This window comes from Vipera ursinii (assembly GCF_947247035.1).
Source record: "Vipera ursinii genome assembly, chromosome: 1".
In the NCBI taxonomy this organism is placed as follows: domain Eukaryota; kingdom Metazoa; phylum Chordata; class Lepidosauria; order Squamata; family Viperidae; genus Vipera; species Vipera ursinii.
Window position 1 is genome coordinate 305,296,395 of NC_139512.1, and position 22,553 is coordinate 305,318,947.

The 22,553-nt window shown below is 40.8% G+C and overlaps 1 pseudogene across 1 annotated transcript in view; it reads left to right on the forward strand.

Moving 5' to 3' along the window:
* The window catches only part of LOC310649210 (calpain-8-like), a 60,784-nt pseudogene extending 43,022 nt beyond the window's left edge, over positions 1–17,762 (forward strand). Inside the window, exons 11-18 of the transcript in view lie at positions 44–106; positions 1,437–1,656; positions 10,695–10,755; positions 11,831–11,899; positions 13,196–13,274; positions 15,551–15,667; positions 17,072–17,130; positions 17,724–17,762. The product of the transcript in view is annotated as a calpain-8-like (transcript). The remainder of the gene's footprint in view (positions 1–43; positions 107–1,436; positions 1,657–10,694; positions 10,756–11,830; positions 11,900–13,195; positions 13,275–15,550; positions 15,668–17,071; positions 17,131–17,723) is intronic.
* The last annotated feature ends 4,791 nt before the right edge of the window (positions 17,763–22,553 follow it).

The window sequence follows — 22,553 nt, forward strand, 5'->3', positions numbered from 1 at the left end:
TTCCTTAGTAAAAATATTCTGTTTATAATATCTTCTCTTTTAGCCTCAAGTTATAGACAAGGATACAGATGAGTTCAAAAGGGTGTTCCAAAAGCTTTCTAGGGAGGTAAGAGACAAAGATATAAATGTATATTAAGATTAGATAAATAGTATATTTTTGAACTTTGAATTAATAGATCTGTATCAGTAATTCATATCAATCAGTTTTTATATTGGTATCATAAAATCATCCTTCATTTGCTTTGCTTAATAGGATAACAGAGTGCTTTGGATGTGAAAACAACTTTGGGGCGGGGGAATTCATGTAGCAACTTTCTGACACTTCTTAAAGCAACTGCACCATTTTCTGGATGTCCATTGCGGCTACAGCACAATCCAGGGGCAATGTGTGTCCAAGGAGATGCAGGCAACCTCTGCACACCTTCACATCCAAAGGGCTATGTATTATATGTATACAGAATACAGTTATGGGGGGGGCAGTTAATGTGTTAACGTCAATGGTTCATAAAGGTTAACAATTAACAAACGGTACATGAGGTAAAACGTTGACAGCGGAACACGAGGGAGTTTTGACAGCTGTCAAAACTCCGGACTCGCGCATGCGCACGAGTTGACAGCTCTCGGCTGTCAAAACCACACAAGCCGCTGCACGAGGATCCGAACTGTCAAACGAACCGCAAAGCTGATTGGAGGAGAAAAGAAGCGGGAAGAAGACCGGGTAGTGATTGGACTATTCGACCGGCACCAGACTATAAATAGCCAAGTGTTCCTATTACTTGCTCGCTCTGTTCTAATAAACGTGTTAAGGTTACCTGCTGTCTGGAGTGGTCTGTCCAGCCACTTTACTGGCGACGAAGGTGGGATCCGCTTCACGAGCTGAAGTCACGGCCAGGAAGGCAGTTCCGGCCAACTGAGCTAGTCACTGGAAGTTTTAACTTCCACAGTGAAGCGGACCACCGAACTTTGACAGCATGGCTAATTTCGGACGAGTGAGAGAATTCGACACTCACCACCCCGAGCGATGGGAATCGCACCTGGGGCAGGTCGAGGGGTTTCTCCTCGTCAGCAAGATCACGGATGACAGAGCCAAAGCAGCAGCCCTTCTCTACATCAGCGGGCCACCCGTCTATGATGCTGCTGTCGGGCTATTCAGCCCCGTACCGATTACCGAGGTCCCATATGCTGAACTCATCGACCGGCTTAGCAAACACTACATGCCGGCTCGCTCGGAACTGTACTGGCGAGTACAGTTCGCCCAGCGAAGACAGCGGCCGGATGAAGCTGCGAACGACTTCATCGCAGGAGTCCGGCACGCCGCCCGAAGCTGCAACTTTCCTGATTTAGAAGAGTGGATCCGGGACCAGGTGGTCATCGGCCTGAGAGACGAACGCCTCAGAAAGAAACTCACGTCAAAACCTGAGATGACGCTTGCCCAGGTCTCACGGGAGATTTTGGCATACGAGGACAACCATAAGAAGTCCCTCAACCGAACGGTGACGGAACCCCAGAGCAGCGTCCACCAGGACGAAGCATCTTTCAGCGACGAAGAATCCATAGACTTGACCGACACGGATGCCATACAACGCCGTATGGAAAGAAGGCAAAACAGGCGCAGTGACACCAACGTCCGGCCCAAGCCAAGAAACTTCGCGCCAAGTGAACAACGCGACGCCTGTGCCAGTTGTGGGGGCAACCATGCCCGGGCCAATTGCCGGTTTAGGAGCGCTAAATGCCACAACTGTGGCAAGACGGGCCACATCAAACCCGTCTGCCGAAGCCGCCCCCATGACAATCTGCATGAAGTAGAGGCTACCACCCCAGGTACGATCTCCTACCGAGCCAGTAAGGGAAAAATGCCAGAAGTGTTAATAGAGGCAATCGACAGGGTGCACAATTTGAGCCCTAAGGTAAAAATCAAAACTAGGCTGCAAGGGGTCCTTTGTGATATGGAGGTGGATTCAGGCTCAGCTGTAACACTAATCTCATTTAAGACATTTAGGGAAGTCTGCCGGAACAGTAAAAAAATAATACCGTTAGAACCTCCTCAGGTTCAATTGGCAGACTACCAGAAAACTCCAATTCAGCTCAAGGGTAAAGCTAAGGTCTGGGTGGAGTACAAAAAATTCAAGGGACCCCTAGAAGTAATAGTCACCAGTGGAAACCGCACTAATCTGATAGGGTTAAATTGGTTTAACCCCTTAGGAATCGCCATTACTGGCGTTAACGCGGTACAAACGTCAAACCTCGAGGCCGTCTGCAGGAAGTATGCAGACGTATTTGACGGTTCTTTAGGCAAATATACAGGTCCGCCCATCAACCTTAACTTGAACCCCGCCATACAACCTGTCAAAATTAGGGCCAGGAGGGTTCCCTTCGCCCTCAAACAAAAAATTGAGGATGAATTGGAACGCCTCGTCAAGCTGGGGGTCTTAGTACCTACGGAAGGGGGCAGCTGGGAAACCCCCATCGTAACACCAGTAAAACCTAATGGACAAATCAGAATATGCGCTGACTATAAAGGGACCGTGAACTTAGCGCTTAATGCCCATTCTTACCCCATTCCAGCAGTAAGAGATGTCCTAGCTTCTATTCGCTCAGGCGCCATTTTTGCGAAATTAGACCTCACGCAGGCGTATTTGCAATTGCCTGTGACAGATGACACTGCGGTCGCCCAGACAATTGTCACACACCGCGGTGCATTTAAAGTGACAAGACTACAATTTGGCATTTCGGCAGCCCCAGGCATATTTCAAAGTATCATGGAAAAAACTTTAAAAGGAATCCCAGGAGTTTCCCCTTACTTCGACGATGTACTCATCGCCGGAGAAACAGAAGCCATTTTAGCTGACAGGCTGTCAGCTGTGTTAGACCGGTTCAGAACGGCCGGATTTAAACTAAAGAGAGAAAAGTGCTCCATAGGAGTTCCGTCTACGGAATTCCTCGGGTATAAAATCGATGCCCAGGGCATCCACCCTACCAATGACAAACTAAAAGCTATTCAAGCAGCCCCCAGCCCCAAAAACAAACAAGAACTTCAGGCGTTTTTAGGACTATTAAATTTTTATCACGCCTTCCTGCCCCACAAGGCTACAATTGCTGAACCGCTTCATAGATTATTAGACAAGGGCAGCCCCTGGTCCTGGTCAAAAGTACACGAGAATAGTTTCCAGTCACTAAAAAACATTATTTGCAAAAGCTCCACTGTCACCTTATTCAAAGAGGACGCCCCTGTCTGCATCGCGTGCGATGCATCTCCATATGGAATAGGAGCCGTCTTAAGTCACCTAGACCAGGATGACACTCAAAGACCCATCGCATTCTATTCCCGTACACTTACTAAAACTGAAAGGAATTACGCCCAAATTGATAGGGAGGCTCTGGCCATCGTGGCCGGAGTTAAAAAATTTCACGACTATTTGTATGGCAGACCTTTCACTATCTTCACAGACCACAAACCCCTATTAGGCATCTTTACCTGGAATAAAACAACTCCCCAAATATTATCCCCTAGAATCCTGCGCTGGTCAACCTTCTTATCAGCATACTCTTACAAACTGATATACAAGCCAGGCAGGGAACTTGGACATGCAGACTGTTTAAGCAGACTTCCAATACAGCGTTTCGACCCAGACCCAGCCCCCGCAGGCGGCATACTGGCTATCAATGAACTACCAGAATGCCCCCTAACAGCAAAAATCATTGCTGACAACCCCGTTAAGGACAACACGCTCAGCAGAGTCCTGCGATGGGTCACAACAGGATGGCCTCACAAGTGCCCAGAGGAAAGGTTCCGTCCATTTTTTTCCAAACAATTAGAACTAACCTCACACTTAGGCTGTTTATTATGGGGAAACAGGGTGGTGATACCACATTCAAACATACAACAAACATTAAGAACCCTTCATGAGGGACACCCAGGGATGGTCAAAATGAAGCTTCTTGCCAGGAGTTATGTATGGTGGCCTGGGATAGACAAAGACATAGAACAACACGTAGGGGGATGTTATGCTTGCCAACTAACGAGAGGTGAACCACCCCAGGCCCCAGTTCATAAATGGGAAACGACAAAAAATCCTTGGTCCCGCATCCACCTAGATTTTGCGGGACCGATACGAGGACAGAATTTCTTAATAATAGTTGACAGTTTTTCCAAATGGCTCGAAGTGATTCCCTTAAATAAAATTACATCATACTCCACTATTCAAGCACTTAGGAAAGTTTTCGCAACACATGGCCTGCCAGATGTCATAGTTTCTGATAATGGCCCACAATTCACTTCTCGTGAATTTCAGATGTTCGCTTCGAGGAACTGTATTAGGCTGGTGACGTCAGCGCCATTCCACCCATCGTCGAATGGGATGGCAGAAATTATGGTAAGGTCCACTAAAGAAGCACTTAATAAGTTCATAAAAGGAAACTGGCACCAGCGGCTTAGTCAATTTCTCCTAGCCCAACACACCACGCCGGGCACCACCACCGGGAAAACGCCTGCGGAGCTTCGATGGGGCAGGAGACTAATAACAAGATTAGACCGTCTGCACCCTGATAGAACATCTAACCACCAAGAACCCCCAACACTACTACCACGAACCTTCTCTCCAGGCCAAACCATCTGGGCACGGAATTACACCAGCAACCAAAAATGGATTGAGGGGGTTATAATAAAACAAACCGGCCCCGTCTCATACTTAATTCATTCAGACTCACAAGGCCAGTTACGCCGACACGTAGACCAACTACGTATCCGCAAACCACAAATTACACCCCCACCACCACCACAACAACCCCTTTTACCTTCCTTCATACCAAGTATTCCACCTGCCGAAGAGGCAGGGCCACATCAACCACAGGACGAACCAGAACCCAGAAATGAGGCTTCCCTGCGACGATCCGGCCGATTACGAAAAGCACCCACATATTTGCAGGACTACGAATGGGGAGGAAGTAACAAACAAACACATGGGGGTGGAAACCAACCAGGGGATGGGTAAGGGGTGTATTATATGTATACAGAATACAGTTATGGGGGGGCAGTTAATGTGTTAACGTCAATGGTTCATAAAGGTTAACAATTAACAAACGGTACATGAGGTAAAACGTTGACAGCGGAACACGAGGGAGTTTTGACAGCTGTCAAAACTCCGGACTCGCGCATGCGCACGAGTTGACAGCTCTCGGCTGTCAAAACAACACAAGCCGCCGCACGAGGATCCGAACTGTCAAACGAACCGCAAAGCTGATTGGAGGAGAAAAGAAGCGGGAAGAAGACCGGGTAGTGATTGGACTATTCGACCGGCACCAGACTATAAATAGCCAAGTGTTCCTATTACTTGCTCGCTCTGTTCTAATAAACGTGTTAAGGTTACCTGCTGTCTGGAGTGGTCTGTCCAGCCACTTTAGGCTATGTGGCCAGAACATTTATTTATTGAATGATAAGATTTATCAACTGCCTCACTCCTAGAAAATCTAAATACCATGCAATACAAATAATCACAATAAAATACAAAAGAAACCACAAAACAGTGTCCACCAATGATGCTATTCCTATTTCAGCACCTCATCTCCAAAGGCTATTCTTTCCTTGGGGCCATTCTTTCTTTGGGGGATAAGTTGTTCCAAAGGAGGGGAACAATCACTGAGAATGCCCCCCTCTTGTCATACCCCACTGTTTGGAAGAGACTGTTAGCAGGCCTCCTCTATTAATCTGATTTGGTGATCAGAATGTATTTGGGGAAATAAGACAGCCACCCCCTGAGCATTGATAGCATTGACAATCAGCAGCCTGAACTGCACTTGGAAATAAATGATAGCCAATACACTTTCTATGTGGATACTACCTCAGAGCACAATAACTTCAAATCTCTAATCTCATTAGTACAGCGGCCAATTGCCCTCAGCACTGCCCCTGTAGTCATCCACTAGGGCAGCAGCCCCCACCCTTTTGGGCACCGGGGACCAGTTCTTTTTTTAAAAAAACAAGTTTTATTGATTTTTTAATATTTACAAATACATGTATTTGTGAAACAATATGGTGGTTGGGTAGTTAAAATAAGAAATAACCAGTTGTAAATAGTTCAGGTTACATCAACAGAGATGCCCTCTCTACTTCCCTTAGTTATTATATAGTCAAAATAGGCAAGTTAGTACATTTCTAGTTGTAACCTAGTCAATCAACAAAACTTAAAATACATTTTCAGTAATACATATCAATATCCTGTTTTTAAAATTTTATCTAATTGCAATAGGATATTCTAGAGTGGCCTATAGTATATACGAAAAAGCTTAATTTTGGGGTAACCCACAATTCCCTATTTCAATAAAGAATAATGCTTTTGTCTACAAAACATATATTGTTCATTACAAAGCATTCTTATGTTTTACCATTAAAGTCTAATTTTCATCTTAAGAAATCACCAGTTATTAGAAATATGTTTTTTGCCTTAACCATTCAACAATTATTAAAATACTATCTTTTATATATAAAATTCTAGATTCTGTACCAGGGGTGTCAAACTCAATTTCATTGAGGGCCACATCAGCATTGTGGTTACCCTCAGGGGGCCGGGTGGGTGTGGCCAGGGTGGGCGTGGCTAGAGTGCGTATGGCCTACTGGGTGGGCATGGCCAGCTCTACATCGTTCGCATCAAGGGTGCCTATGGGGGCCTGGGCAGGAGTGGGACAGATCTGGGCGTCTCTGGCAGAAGGAGGGTCTCTGGGCCAGGGCCAAGGCAGTGGGGGCCGTTCCCTCACTGTTTCCAGGATGGCTTTGCGGGCCGCATGAAACCATTTCGCGGGCCGGATCCGGCCCCCGGGCCTTGTGTTTGACATGTCTGTTCTATACTATGGTTCAAAAGTAACCACTGAATATTCTATAAGTCATCTTGACCATACATCAATTATTAAAATACTATCTTTTGATATGTCATTCCAAGTTCTAAAATATAGTTCGGAGTTATATTCTAAAAGCTTACATTTGTTTTCCTTTACACCGATCTAAAAGCTAAATGTAAAATCAGTTATATTTTTTGGGATTCCCCTTAATCCATAAAAAAGATATTTTTATAGTCTATCTTTAGGAATCCCAAAAGAGAAACAAGTTCAGTTTTTTTAAAAAAATCTAACTCTTGCCTTCCTTTTGTGCCAATCATGCTTCACTCTTGGCTTCTTTAAAATCTCAAATGTATCCTCGTTTCTTCCTATACCCCTTATTTGAATCCAGGGAGCGTATCCAAATGTCAGTTTTGCAAGGATGATGTCCCCTTTGTAACCATTGTATTTTTGCTTTGATAATTCAGTTTTTGATGGTTGATATAATATAGTTGTCATTAAATCAATCAAATTTTTTTGTTCTTCTAATTCTATCTGGGTTAGGTAGAAAGTAGTAGCTGGTATTATGATTGTCCTTTGATTAATTGATTTCTCAATATATTGTATTTGAAGGCCTTTGCTGTCTTCACTCTTGGTGTTGTTTTCCTTTTGGGTTGTAAGTTTTGTAGTTGCCATTAACATTTGGACTTTAAGGTCTTCTGTAGGTTGCTTTTGTTGTTCTTTGAAATCTCCTATTTTAGTGTTAGTTTCCACTTCTTCTGTTTGATTTTGTGTTATCTTTTCCTCATTTAAAGTCAAAATTTGATTTGGTGGCTTTAAGTTGTCAGATTTTTCTTGCAATTTGGTTTTAATTTGCTCTGTCATTGCCAAAATCGTGCCTAGTATCAGGTTATAATCAAGTGGTGGGATGTATTCATCCATTTCATTGTTGTTTACAGTTAAATCTTCCATGGAGGCTGTTTTAATAGTAGTCAAAGATTTTCCACCTCCTGAAGAGTTGTATTCAGTGCCAGGTGTTCCCACCCTTATCTTAGTGTCAAGGACAGCTGTGTTATTCAGTCAGCTCTCACAACAAAAAAAGGAAATTTACTTGCTGTACTAGGTTTTGCCACAAGATGTCACCAGTAACATATAACATGCAATGTAGGAATTTTCTTTTCTTTTCTTTTTCCAAATTCATATAGAACTTTTGTAGGATTAGTCCAATTTTTTTCCTTAATTCACAGCTTAGAGAAAAGATATGGTAGTGGATTCCCAGAAACAAATAGAAGCTTTTTAATAAATACAGATGAAATTACTTAATTTCTTTGCTGAATTAATTAAAGTTCTTTTGTAGCTTTGAGGCTTTAAGATTTGTTCCCAAAGTAGATATTCACTGTTTTCTAAAAAAATGGAGAAAGAGATTTTCAGGAAAGTCCCACAGGAAGATGGTTAGGGAATAAGAAAGGTAAAAGCTCACCCAGGTCCTCCTGATTGCTTCTTAGTGCTAGGTAGTGCTTTGGCTTTCGGCAGGGAGTGGCTTAATGATCGGCCATCTTTATGGCCGGTCTCTTCTTTTACGGGCCAAAGGAGATGATTCCGGATTCCAGCAGAGGCCTGCTGCCCTTCTGCAATCGCAGGAAAGTCCTCCTCTTGGTAATCGCCCCTCCAGGGCGTTTTTTGACCCTTTTCAGGGTCCTCCAAAAAAGAAAGAAACTGACGGCAGGAAGCAGGCTGTTCCTGCACGTCCAGAAGTGCCACGTGCGCAAACCAGAAGCCTGGCACCAGGGACCAGTTCTGTGGAGAAAGGTTTTTCTGTGGACTGAAGGGGATGTGGATTTGTATGCTGCCTGGATCCCACAGATAGGGCCTTGTTTGTGCAGACTGGTTGCTGGCATACCACAGACTAGTGCCAGTCCACAGACTGGGGGTTGGGGACCCCTTACTAGGGTCTTCCCCACATTTATTCATCTAGTGGTAGTCCTTTATCAACCAGCCTGAGCAGAATTCTGACAAATTTTTACATGACCAATTAGCCTAACTACTATAATTTTTAGAGAGAGAATTAACTTCAGGGGAGAGCAAATGGAGCAGGGAAATTATGGTTAAGAAGGATTGATTAACCTTTTCTCTGATTATGATTTTGTAAATCCAGTTTCTTCTGTAAATATTCTTTCTGTCATTAATCAATATTTGCACTGCTTCTGCTTTTCTTTCAAACTTCCAGGTAGGAAAAAAGGTAAGGGTGAGGGAGAAATTTGGAAAAAATATTCTGAAGGATATCACATCTTATGTGGCATATTGATGGATGCGTGTATGTTTGCATGCATGTTGTGTGAAACATTATGGAAAGGAAGCAGCTTCGTTTGGGATTCAGTTCAGGAAGCTGCTTGCCTGGACTGAATTATGAACAGTATATTTATCTGTTGGACTGGACTGGAAAAAAAGCCTATTATGATGTCCAGTTGACTAGTTTTTAATTGACATATTCATTCAGCCCAACAGTCTATGAGTCAAAGACAAAGCAATGTAGCATTGTAATACCAATCTCCAGTAAGCCAAGGCTGTTAAAGCAGCCTTGCCTTGCAAATATTGTATGTATATATACATATCCTTGGCAAATACGAATATAAAGCTGTTCCCATAAGTAACATGAGTGTGACATCTTCATGGCAAAAGGTCTGAATACATTCATCCAACCTACAGAAATAAAACATTCCTTGGTTTCTGAAATCTCCAGCTTTTCTGACTAGAAGGATCTACCAATATTTGTGCAAAGCTCATTTAATTAATGGATCCTAGCTGCAAGGAAATGGATTTGGGAGTATTAAATAAAACTTGATTCTGGCTGACTACAGAATTTTCCTGTAGTGCTGTTTCAGATTGAAATTTAGCCAAAGGGTAAGGGTTTGATGGCCACAGCTCAAGCACCCTTTTTGATTTTAAAGACTCTAAAATGACTCTGACCTTCTAAAACATGACATAGTATTTTAAATGAACCTTCTGAACAGATTATAGTATAACACCCTACTAGTCACTCCAGGCTAATATAAAATTAACTTGTTCTTGTCTATGTTGTTGTTAGTTGCGAAGTCGTGTCTGACCCATCCCGACCCCATGGACAATGTTCCTCCAGTCCTTCCTGTCCTCTGCCATCTTCTGGAGTCCATTTAAGCTCACGCCTACTGCTTCAGTTACTCCAGCGAGTCACCTCATTCTCTGTTGTCCCCTTCTTCTCTTGCCCTCAACCTTTCCCAGCATTAGGCTCTTCTCCAATGAGTCCTTCCTTCTCATTAGGTGGCCAAAGTGAGTTTCAACTTCAGGATCTGGCCTTGTAAAACCAAGAAGGCAGATAGCCTTGAAAGTGGATGTATTAGTCGTCATCTAATACAAATTCCCAGTTACCAATTTCCTTCAAAAGTAATGCTCCTCAAAACATCTGTTCTTCTAATTCACCTTTGCTGGACTTCTTGGTTTCTGGGATTCCAGTGAGTTATTTCTGACAGAACTTTTTTCCAGATTCAGCACACAGCTTCTGTTTGGCAAGACAAAAAGGTAGCTATTTTACACACACACACAAACACACGCACGCACAATCAAGGTAATTTTTTTCTAGGTCACCTTTTCAAATTCCTTTTGTTTTTGTTAAAGTTACTGAAAACAATGTTAAAAACTTTTTGCAATGAAATGGGAAATTGCTAGGTAACTGTCTTGACACCAGTACTCATGTGATCTTTCTTCTGAAAGGTATTTTTCTTCAAAATGAGCTAATAAAAATAAAGGCTTTTTTGCTTCAGCTGGAGAGATTGACATACCTGAAAATCTTGTGTTACCATGGGATGCAGAAAAATATTTGAATAACATTTTTTGTCTCTTTTATTGTATAGGAATAGACATTAAAAGTGATGGATTCAACATAAACGCAGGGAGATGATCAGTCTCTTAGATGTATCTTTTAAATCTTCTCCACTGGATTTCCCTTGTGAACTTTTGCCTAGATAAATCAAGGTTTACACATCTCATTTCTGGTGCATTTGTCTTCACTTGCTATTGGCATAAAATGCAGAGTAGAATACTGATTTAAACAGCCTGTTAGCAAGGATAGTAAAACTTTACTATCAGCTCCATGATTGTTTTCTTGCTCTGCCTGAATTCTGCAATAATCTCTTGTACACTAACTTCAGTTACCTGTGTTATTGTGCATAATCTAAATGTTCATGGCATATATACTCTTTTTTGCGTACATAATAAAAATATACAGAGAGGTCTGAAAAATCATAAGCTGTTCTAGTAGTTCACTTGTTATTTTGGACATCAATATAGTAACAGAATGTAACCATATGGAGATTCTCCGTCATCCAGGTCATGGTTATCCCAAAGGTGCTTTTTCAAGGGGCAACTGGACTTTCTTGTTTTCTCTTTGAAGACGTTTCACTTCTCATCCAAGAAGCTTCTTCAGCTCCGACTGGATTGTGAGGAATGGAAGGATTTATATTCCTTGCAGACAGCTGGTCATTTGCATTCTTTTAGAGAGTCGTTGAGGCCACTTGAGGGTTTGTCTGTGTCCTCAGGGTCACCTGAGTAATTGTAATCATTACTCCTAAACCAGTTTTCCAATCTGATAATTTCCAAATGGATTTGAGCACCTAGAAAGTAGATTTTAACCTTTGTCTTTTACTAAAAGATTTTCAGGAAGTGGTAGGTTCTTACTGTCCCCCAAATACAATCCATGTGATTCTACAACACTATAATCATTTTTCAAATTGAGTCCAGGTCCGATCAACCCATTTTTATTTTAAAAGGTAGCAATAGGAAATGTGTTGTTTTATATGTGGTAAAACTACAGATTTATGTGCCTGCATGAACTATGCATTCTTTATTGGGATCAGAATTTCTTGCTTAAGAAAGAATGTAAAAAAAACATTAAGAGAAATGTGTTTGAATTTTTTTTTATTGAAAAGTTTTACAGTACATTTTAAGCATATATGTTTGAAATTTTGAAGTAGACCTTAACACTATCCAGAATGATGGAAATGGTATCCTGGGATTTGTAGAATTCAAGATCCTTTGGATGAAGATTCAGAAATATCTGGTAAAAAGCAAACAAATCCTTCCTAAATATGACGTCATCTTTGATAATTATTTAAACTGGGGGAAAAACCTGAGCAGTAAAGTAATAATTTAAGATAAGCATATAGTTCTGAGATGTGGATTTTATTCACACTATGAAAAAATCTTATTAGTTTTGTTTCCAATTCCAGTAGAGTTGTCTTACATCTGACACTCAGTTCAGCAAGAGAGGGTAGGGAATTATCTGTGTTGCTAATTTTTGCAGATCAGCTGACAACTTGGTTAAATCCTATGAAATTTTGGCAGGATAACTAATCACACATTTTCATCAGTGATTTAGTGATTTAGTATACCAATGCAAAAATACCCTATTAAGTTAACAGGTCAGAATAGCTTTTAAATATCTATTTGGAGAAGAAACCTGGGGAAACAAGAGTTGTCTATTGTTCCTCAGTTCCACATCACAGTCTTTGGCAGGGAAAGGGGTTATTTCTCAAAGGCTTATTTCATACAAGTCATCATCTGACTTGTAAGCAACTTGGGTTATGGGAATTACTTCCCAGGACACACAGCTTGTCATGAGGTAATTGAATCCTCTTTCCACCATTCAGTTTTAACAGAAACAACTATCTCTCTTGCCTGGTTGGCCCAGCCATTAATATTTTAGTTGACCTGAGATATCTACAATTAGATTGAAAGAGCTAACAGTAGGTTCTTTCCAGTGGCGTAGCGTGGGTTGTCAGCACCCGGGGCAAGGCAACCGGAAGCAGAAATAGAGGGGCGGGCGGGCGGTGACGTCACGGCACTGCTGAAAAGACGCGCCCCGCAGCGGCGTAGACTTTCCAAGAAGAGTCGCGCGCATGCGGGATGCTTCCGGGTCCCTCTCGAGGGCGGCTGGGCGGGGCTCCGACCTGCAAGAGCCGCTGCATTCAAGCTCGCACGTGAGCCCCGCTAAATAAAGCCACGCATGCGTACGAAGCTAGGCCGGCCGGCCAGCGGGTCCGTCTTCGCTCGGCCAAACCTGCCAGGGCACCTGCGGGGCGCTTGCGGTTGGCCTGAGCCTGGGCGGAGGGTTGGCCGCTTCTATTTATTTTATTCAGTTTATGTGGCCACCCATCTCACCTGCCGGACTCATTTCGCTTTGCAAGAAAGAGCAGCTCGAGAGCGGAGCCAAGCCAACTCTGTGCAGCCCTTGGGGCTCCCTGAGCAGCTCAGTGCGAGCGCGCCCCCCCAGATGTTGCGCCCGGTGCGGCCGGCCCCCCCTGCACCCCCCACGCTACGCCACTGCTTCTTTCCCCCCCTCTCTCTTTTGGTCTAGGAAATCTATAAAAAAGTAGCTACAAATTATTCTGGAACCATAGATGCACATGAAATGAGAAATGCTCTCAAGGAAGCAGGTCAGTTTGCCCCCCACCTCCTTTTCTCTCCAGGAAATATTTTCTCATTGATTCATCTAGAAAAGATGGCTGTGGATCTGCAGCAAAATGCAACTGATTTGGAAATAATTCTGGAATGTATATTTATTGTAATGACTTTAGATCATAATAACCTAGCACATCTTCATCATTATCTCCTTATCCTATGATTTGACAGGTGGATAAAAATGCCAGATCCAGTCTAAATATCTGGCTGACTATGCAACCAACCACAGTAATACTAAAAAGAAATGCAACATTTAAAGAAGTTAAGCTAAATTAAAACCAATACTACAATTTGGAACATACACATTTTTTGAGGTTAAAAAAAGGGCAAATTGACTGCTAATAAATGGCATCATGTCCATGAAAAGGTCATTCATTCATTCTGCATATGATCCTTTAAGTTTGCCTATCATCAGTGTTTTTTCCTAATGTAATCATAGATAGGACAGTAGGGGACATACTTATTTGCATCAAGAATATTTTCCCTAGACTTTCCTATAAAGTTGACCTTTTTCTGCTGTTCTCCAACTGCTCTCCTCTTTGGCAGATGTGCTGTTTTGTTATTTAAGCAGCTTGGAAGATACAACCCACACTGTATATGTGTATCTCTGAATCAGGGCCTTTCATATACAAAGGAACTCCATGTAGTTATCAAAATGTATGGCCAGTCATTTCCCACATGCATTTTATTGCTTGCTTCCCTCTGCAGAAGCCTGTGTGTCTCCTTATGAGTACAGAACCTGTCATTGTCACCCATCAGCCTCATTCTGAAGTTCATCATAAGAGAGTTTAGTAATTAGGAGCTTTTTAAAAAAATATGATACTTTATTAAACTTTTTATTGCACTTGGTTTTCATATGCAACAAATGCTGAAAGCAATAACCATGCATTGGTTCTGCTTACTTTTCTTGTGCACTTTCTTCTGTATAGTAGCAATAAACCACCACCTCATATTTAAATTCAGCTCAGCAAATCAGTGCATATTGGGATGCAGGGCCAGCCTGAGTAGCCCAGTTCCACTTATCCTTGAATTAATGCCTGGAACAGAATGACAGAATGGAAATATATTGTAACTTTATATATCGTAACCATTGGGTCAATTAGAAGTATATATTTCTGCCAACTGAGAAGAATAATTCTTGCTGGGCCCTAATAGCTAATGGTATTTTATCTTCAAAGTGTCTTAGAACTCTTTGTACAGGGGGAAAAGTATCCATTCAGGGTAAAAAAAATACTCCAGAGGGAAAATGCTGATTTTCAGTATGTATATCCATCTAGACCAGGTGTAGGCAACCTTGGCTCTTTTATGACTCGTGGACTTCAACTCCCAGAATTCCTAACCAGCATGGCTGGCTTAGGAATTTTGGGAGTTGAAGTCCACGAGTCATAAAAGAGCCAAGGTTGCCTACCCCTGATCTATGTCAACAAATGATAGCTGCAGCTGGCACTTAAATCAAGCTTCAAACACTGGAAAAAGTATGTTTGTATGAAACTGACTCCCTGCAACCAGAGGTCCCATTTCACTGGACTAAATATATCAAAGCTACTCTACTTATCCTTCATACAGAAGAACAGGGAAAATCCTGTGAAGTAGCTTATGATTCATTCCCTTCGAGACTTGATGAGGGAGTATAAGGTCCATGACTGAACAAAAATCAATGGAGGGAAAAAAACCTGGGGGATAAGAATCAAATTTAAGTAAACATTCTGTTCACAAGCTTCCAAGTCTTACCAAACCACAGTAAGCAACTGATCTATTTTTAAAATCAACGTATTTTCCTCAATCAGGGGTGTCAAATTGCCAGCCCACGGGCCAGTTTTATCATACTGAAGCCGCACCCACCCCATTGCCGGCAATGCAAAAAGAGTCATGATACGTCGTGACACATCACGTGATGTGGTGAGTTTGAGACTAGATGCATTATACCTCAGTACTTGTAAAAACCAATCAACAAGGTCAGTGGCCGGCTGGCTGAAAGTCCTAATAATTGCAGTCCCAAATTACTAGAAGCGCTTCCTATTGGGGATAATTTTGTCGAGAATATACATACCTATCAGGAGGAATAACCAAAATCCAGTAATATCTGTTTAAATTCTGGGTGCAGAATTATGGGAGTTGAGGTTCACACATCTTAAAGTGGTCGACTTTGAAAAACATTGTTCTAAACTATACTGAACTGACCAAATTAAATTATGGAGGATCAGCACAATCACATACTCATGTTTTAATTATGGGCTTTTCTTCTCCACAGGTTTCACTATCAGCAACAAAATCCAGCAAAGTATAATTATTCATTATGCCTGCAGCAAGATGGCCATTGACTTTGATGGCTTTGTGGCCTGTATGATTTGTCTAGAATGCTTGTTCAGTAAGCATTCTTGAAAGAAGAAAGAAAAAAACTGCTACTGTTTTACATCTCCCAGCAAGATTTTTTACCTGAGTACAAAAATACCTGTCCGTGATTGAAAACTATTGTAAAATGTCTTTATTTTAATAATAATAATAATAATAATAATAATAATAATAATAATAATAATAATAATAATAATAATAATAGGTTGGAAGGGACCTTGGAGGTCATCTAGTCCAACCCCCTGCTCAGGCAGGAAACCCTATACCATTTCAGACAAATGGCTGGCCAGTCTCTTCTTAAAAAATTCCAGTGTTGGAGCATTCACCGCTTCTGGAGGCAGGTTGTTCCACTGGTTAATTGTTCTAACTGTCAGGAAGTTTCTCCTTAGTTCTAGGTTGCTTCTCTCCTTGACTAGTTTCCATCCGTTGCTTCTTGTCTTGCCTTCCAGTACTTTGGAGATTAGCTTGACTCCCTCTTCTTTGTGGCAGCCCCTGAGATATTGGAACACTGCTATCATGTCACCCCTCACCCTTCTCTTCATTAAACTACACATACCCAATTCCAGCAACCGTTCCCTATATGCTTTCCTGCCTATCAAAGCTGCATTGGCAGAGCCTCTTCACAGGTTCTTAGATAAAAAAGCTCCGTGGGAATGGACGGGCACTCATGAGAAAAGTTTCCAGGACTTAAAAGCACTGTTGTTAGCCAAATCCACTATAACTCATTTTAAAGAGTCTAAACCAGTCTTCGGCTGAATGGTAACACCATGTGGTAAGCTGGAGCAGCTAATGGCTCTCCAGCAACCCAGACTTCAGGTCTCCAGTGCTGCTATTGGCTGCCCTAGGTAGCAAATGGTTGCTTTAAACCTACTAGGCCAGGCTATAAATTGCTGCAAGCTGCAGCCCAATTCTCAGTTCAGATCCTGCAAGCAATAAACTTTGTTAAACTCACTTGCCTCGTCTTCTTTCCTGCGCGAAGAACTCACTACACAACAGTCTGTTCCACCTTTTTCTAGCTTACCAAGGAGTAGGTTGTGGTCTACTTTATCAAATGCCTTTAATGATACAACTTTTTAAGTTAACCCTGAACTGAAAGGAAGATCTTTAGAGGTTTTAGGTAATACTGGTCTTCGACAAAAAAACAGTTAAATGAAGTTCACATTGCCTTCTTAATTCTAAAACTTACATAAGGAGAAAAGAGTTTTGTGCACATTGTAGAGGAAAACTTCCAGTTTGTTTTTCCCCATACAAACATCTATGACTATCATATAAAACGTTATCTAGAAGTAATCGAACCTCAGATTCTGAAGGTCAGGTTTTAATTACCTCCATTTATCCTTAGTTTTTAATTTTTGGCTTATCATGCATTTTTTACTTATCACGCATTAAATCTAACATCTGCTATTGTTTCTCTACTCAGAAATATTTCAGATACTAGATAAGGATAAGGATGGAACAATTCAGCTTTCTTTGACAGAGGTAAGTTTGCTTTAGTAAACTGTTCATACTGTATGGCTAAAACATTACAGAGTGATAATAAGATATTACTATCAAATCACTATAACTGCTATGTTATTTCAATTATGCTTACCAGAAATATGGGAAAACTGCTAAAAACAATTCAGAATATAGAGAACTCACATGTTATAATCAGCTGATAGATATACACTTATGTATTTTGGAGGCAGAACCAAAAATTAGGTTTAACTTTTAGAGGGTATGTTCCTTCCTTTACAGTCAATTCTGGCTGAAGTACTCCATCCAAGGAAACCAAAGACATCAAGTTTGAAATTTTGATCACTGTTTCTCTCTCGCATACCGATATCAGAAACCACCTTTATTTAAATTAATAATCAGTAGTAAGAACAAGAAAAATTAACAAATTAAAACCTTCACATGTATCTAGATATGCTAATGAAAGTCAATATTCTTTTACTTTATGTACATCTAAATGACAGTATTAATTGGCTACTTCTACTTGCCCTGCTCATATTAAAAAAGTTTAGCAAAGAAGATCAACACTATATTGTACCTTTCATAAATCTATTAAAGTATCTTTTTCTTCAAATAAGGTTAGCAGAAACACAATTCCAAATGACAAGCTCCTATGAGTAAAGTCAGAGTAATGATCTGAAAGCAACTGGGTTAAATTAGAGGTATTTATCAGAGTTTCAAACCAGTAGAAGGCAATCATCTAACACAGGGGTGTCAAACTGCTGGCCCACGGGCCGGATGCATCACACGGAAGCCATGCCCACCCCATTGCAGGCAATGGAAAAACAGTCCCGATAGGTTGTGCAACATCACGTGACATTGTGAGTTTGACATGTCTGATCTAACACAATAGAAACCAATAGTAAAACAAGGGTCATATGTGATGTAGTACCTTTATGACAAAAATACCAATTAAGTTAGACCAGTTGACCAGTCTGAAAATAAAATTAAAATAGTTAAATATATTGGATTTAATCCAAAGAGTTTCCCCCCCTAGCAGATATAAGAAAGACACTGTATAGTAAACTCAAGCTGTTGCATCTGTGCATAAGCCCTCTATGGATTTGGATGCCAGAGTTTGTTTATCATATTTGTATAGCTGCCCATTTTATATGAAAGTGAGTCTGGGTGGCATACAGCACTTAATAAATACATAAAAGCAATCCCAATTTTAAAAAACACTATCAAAATGCACACAAAATAAGAGAGAATGATGTTTACCACAATACAGAGGCCATCACAAGATCTCCCTGGCCTGTATGATAACATAGCCAGGTCTCGAGCAGCTTGCGAATGTTGAGAGGGATGGAGCTAATCTCATGTAAGGCAGGGGAAGAAGATTCTACAAGTCAGGAAACACAGCAGAAAAGGCCTGCTTCCTGAGACCTAATCTAATTCCCTAGCACAGAGTTCCCCAACCTTTCCTGCTTTGTGGACCTGGGAATGGGGAGTGGGGGGGGGAAGAGGGGATGGTTCTGTATGTTGAAGGAAAAGTCTTCATCATGGTTCAGTCCAAGCTGGGAATAAACAACATGGCGATTGCTTTAGAAAGAAAGTTGCAGTTTATTGAAGAGGAGAGCCAGACAGAAAAATGGCTCGGGAAGAAAAGAGAGAGAGCACATGTAGGGAGTGGGTTTTTATACCCTCTGGGGATTTTGTTTGGAGTTGTTTCCTGTTCCTGTCTGAGGCTTTGTATTTCCTGTGTCATGTATTCTGACCTGAGTCTGGACATGCCCTTTGGCATCTGTGGGTTAATCTTATTATGTCCTGTCTTAGAGTTTGAGTGGGGTATGTAGATTTTAGGCAACTTTCCTGGATTATTTACATCTGCATTTCTACAGAGCTGGTTTCTGCTTGGGGGAGGGAGACTTGGGGCTATTAAGAAAAACTGGGCATGCTTTTCTGCCTCTTTAATATTTCCTTTTCAGGTGGGGGGCTGACTTCCCATATGTACAAGTGGATGGCAAGTGCTGCTGATGCAAATGGAGCATGTGTGCACGCGTTCTCCTGCTACTCATGCATGGGGATGCGCATGTGGGCCTGTGCACTCACCTGCCATTTCTGCAGCCCAGTTGCAAACACCTCACAGTCCACTGGTGAGCTGCTGCCCAGAGGTTGGGGACCCCTGCCCTAGCAGACTGATCTAATTCTCTAGCAAGCAGAATCCACAGTATGCCTCCTTTGCCAGACCTGATGGAGTGGACAGATGTAATTGGGGAGAGTTTATTGCAAATAGCACTGGGAAGGGCAGGACTCAGACAGAATTAATAAAATAATCATGAAAAATACAGAAAGAGCTGCCTTCACCAAAGAGGTATTACAGCAGTTGATGACCAGAATAAAAAAGACGCACAATTCATAAAAAACGACCTCAAATTCTGGCACTGCAATCAAAAGGAGCCCTGGAGACTGTAAAATTATAAATTTGGTTGTATGTTCAAAAAGGTCTCTATCAGTAAGTGGGGAAATATTGCAATAGTAAATTCTGTGAAACTTTAAATAAGTAACTGTGTATTATCCTAATTCTTATATTCTCTCTCTCTTCCTTAGTGGCTGTGTTGTGCATTGATCTAAAGCAGACATGTCAAACTCGCAACATCATGTGACGTCGCGTGACGTATTGGAACTTTTCCCCCATTGCCGGCAATTGGGTAGGCGTGGTTTCTTTGTGACGCGTCCGGCCTGCGGGCCGGCAGTTTGAAACCCCTGATCTAAAGCATTATTTTTGGCAATCATTTGGAAACAGGACAAACTTACAATTCCACATGATTCCATGACCTAAAAACATGAGGAATATAAATAATTTCCATGCCAGGCTCTAGCATATAATTTAAAATGATTATAAAATAAACAGTTATGAATAGAAACAAATATTGTATAGCAAGCATAGCCACGTTAGCAGCTTTGAATAATATGTGTCATGAAATCTAAGTTTCAAAACTGTGGTTAAAATTGAATTCATCTCTAATTTTATTTCTATATAAAAATAATTTATCTGCCTACATTTTGAACCTACCAAAAAGCTGTACGTCTTGCCTAAGAATAGAAACTGATTTATAAAGTATCTAATATTTCTATTTTCCAAAATGGGAGATCATCCATCCTGGAGGAGAAGGAAGATGAAAATTAAATGAGTTGAAGAATATAATGGGCTTAGGGCCAGATAGCCTTACTTCAATAATTGGCAAAAATCTAATGTGAAGTTTAGTTAAAAGTGCTAAAATGTCTGAAACAAAATGGAAGAGACCTGAATAGAGTCAGGAGATTAGAATAACTCCCAGACTGTGACTGACCTTCCTAACACCAAGAACAACAATAATATAGCACAATGGTGTTAGAAATGAAACGAAGGATAATAAGAATGAAGAGGGATTGTTAAAAAAAATCTACTACAGCTACTACTTTTTGGCTAATCAAAAATCAAAATAATCCCAATAAGTTGTTGAAGGAAAGCAAATTAAATTATCCCATTAGGTCTCCTCACAGGAAGAACCAAGGGATTGTGCAAAGGAAAACTTAATTTAAAAACCTGATTAAGGCCACAGGTTAAGACAGCTACCAGTAAATCACAGATACAAATAACTCTTTTTCGAAGGAGAATCTGCTGAAACTGAACAAAGCCACATAGAACAAATCAAATATTTATTATGATCAAAGAGCAGCATAAGGAGAGTGGGGCATCATAAATTAAAACGCGTATAAAATAAAGTACAACAGATCAAAATAATGTTAATTATACATAAAGCAAAATCACAATAAAAAAGTCATTGAGAAGTTATTAATGATGTTGGAAATGATTCATCTCAGCTTGTCTTATTATAGGGGCATTTTGATTTGAATGAATGTTTACAATCACCATATGAAATTAAATATAATATCCTTCTCATTGCTCCCATCTTCACTGTACTCCATCAGCATTTGAGAAAGCACTTTAAAAAGTCTATGGTTCCAAAGGCTTGGAAATCCAGAATAGAATTCAGCAGAAATCCAGATGTGGACTGCGGTTTAGAGCTGGGCTGTGCCATTTTGCTTTAGGCTGTTGAAAGATCCATCTTAAGCATTCATTCATTCAGTATAATGTGAGAAAGAAAATGAAATTTGCATCTTGCAGAGCTGCTGATTCTTTCTGTACAGTGTTGTTGGTTCTGATACTTTTAAACATGTCTCTCATTGTGCCGTCAATAGAGAAGGTAGAAGAAGCAATTTTTCACGCAGTAGCTCTGCAACAAAGAGACAAAAATGAAGATAGAAATATGAGTGGCACAAGAGATTATTTACAGATTACTTTTTTTGATAAAGCTCAGAAATGGGTTTGAAGAAAATAGTTTTACAGAGAGATGTGAAGGGAGTGGCCAAAATTAGATGGTCTCAGGGATAACTCCAGCACAGCTTTGAATAGTTAACACACAAACAGAACTCACACAGCATCTAGGAAAAGCAGTTTTGCTCCTTTCAGAATGCTCTATTCTAAAATAATCTATAGATTATTTTATTCCAGAAGTTTAAAAAAAATGGAATGGTTTGGTGTAATGGTGCCTAATCCTACCTCCATCCCAAATGGCCAACAATTTACTAAAAGTTGTATGATACTGAAGTTCTTGTCTGAAAGTTTATGCAATTTCAAGCAACAATAATCTTAAAAGATCTGATGATGCCCCAATATTAGTACCAGTTTTCTAATCCTTTTTTAAAAAAACAATTTTTTATTTAAAATGCCATGGACCTCGTCTTCCTGGTTTTCATGAAAGCAAAAGGGGAGGGTGCATTCAAATTTGCAAGATTCTATTACTATAATCTTATACTAAAAGTAGTATTCTAGTTTCCTTTTATGGTATACCTTGAAGGGCTGAAAATAATATGCAGCTATCATCAACAAATGGATTCCCTCTTTCATATGCATCTACCGTACAAACTAAATGATACCAGTTCATACTTTCTGTCGTACATTTTAGCTTTTCCATTCATAAATAAACTTAGTCCTTCACTTCCCTGCATTTATTCATGAACTTCATTGCACAAAATCAGATCACCTTCAGATCCTTCCGCTTTCTCTAAATTTCACAGACACTATTTGCCACTCTTTTGTCACTTACTCTTCTTACATTCCATGTCACAATCTTCCATATGACATTGTCATCATCGAATGGACTCACAGAAATTGACTTCAGCGGTCATGATTTTGGTTAATCATAGCTCTCAAATAATGCTTTCTTATAAGATAGATAAGTTACATTAACAGTATTGTGTAGTGGGTCCGACGCAAGGAAGAGACGCCAGCCGGTGTGTGAGTTCAGCTCTTTATTGAAGGGGGGGTAGTGAACTGGGGAATGAGGGCTACCTGGCCTCCTTAAATACCTAGCCAGGTAAGCGGACAGCCAATGGGGTTGGCCCTAGGTTTCCCGCCAAAA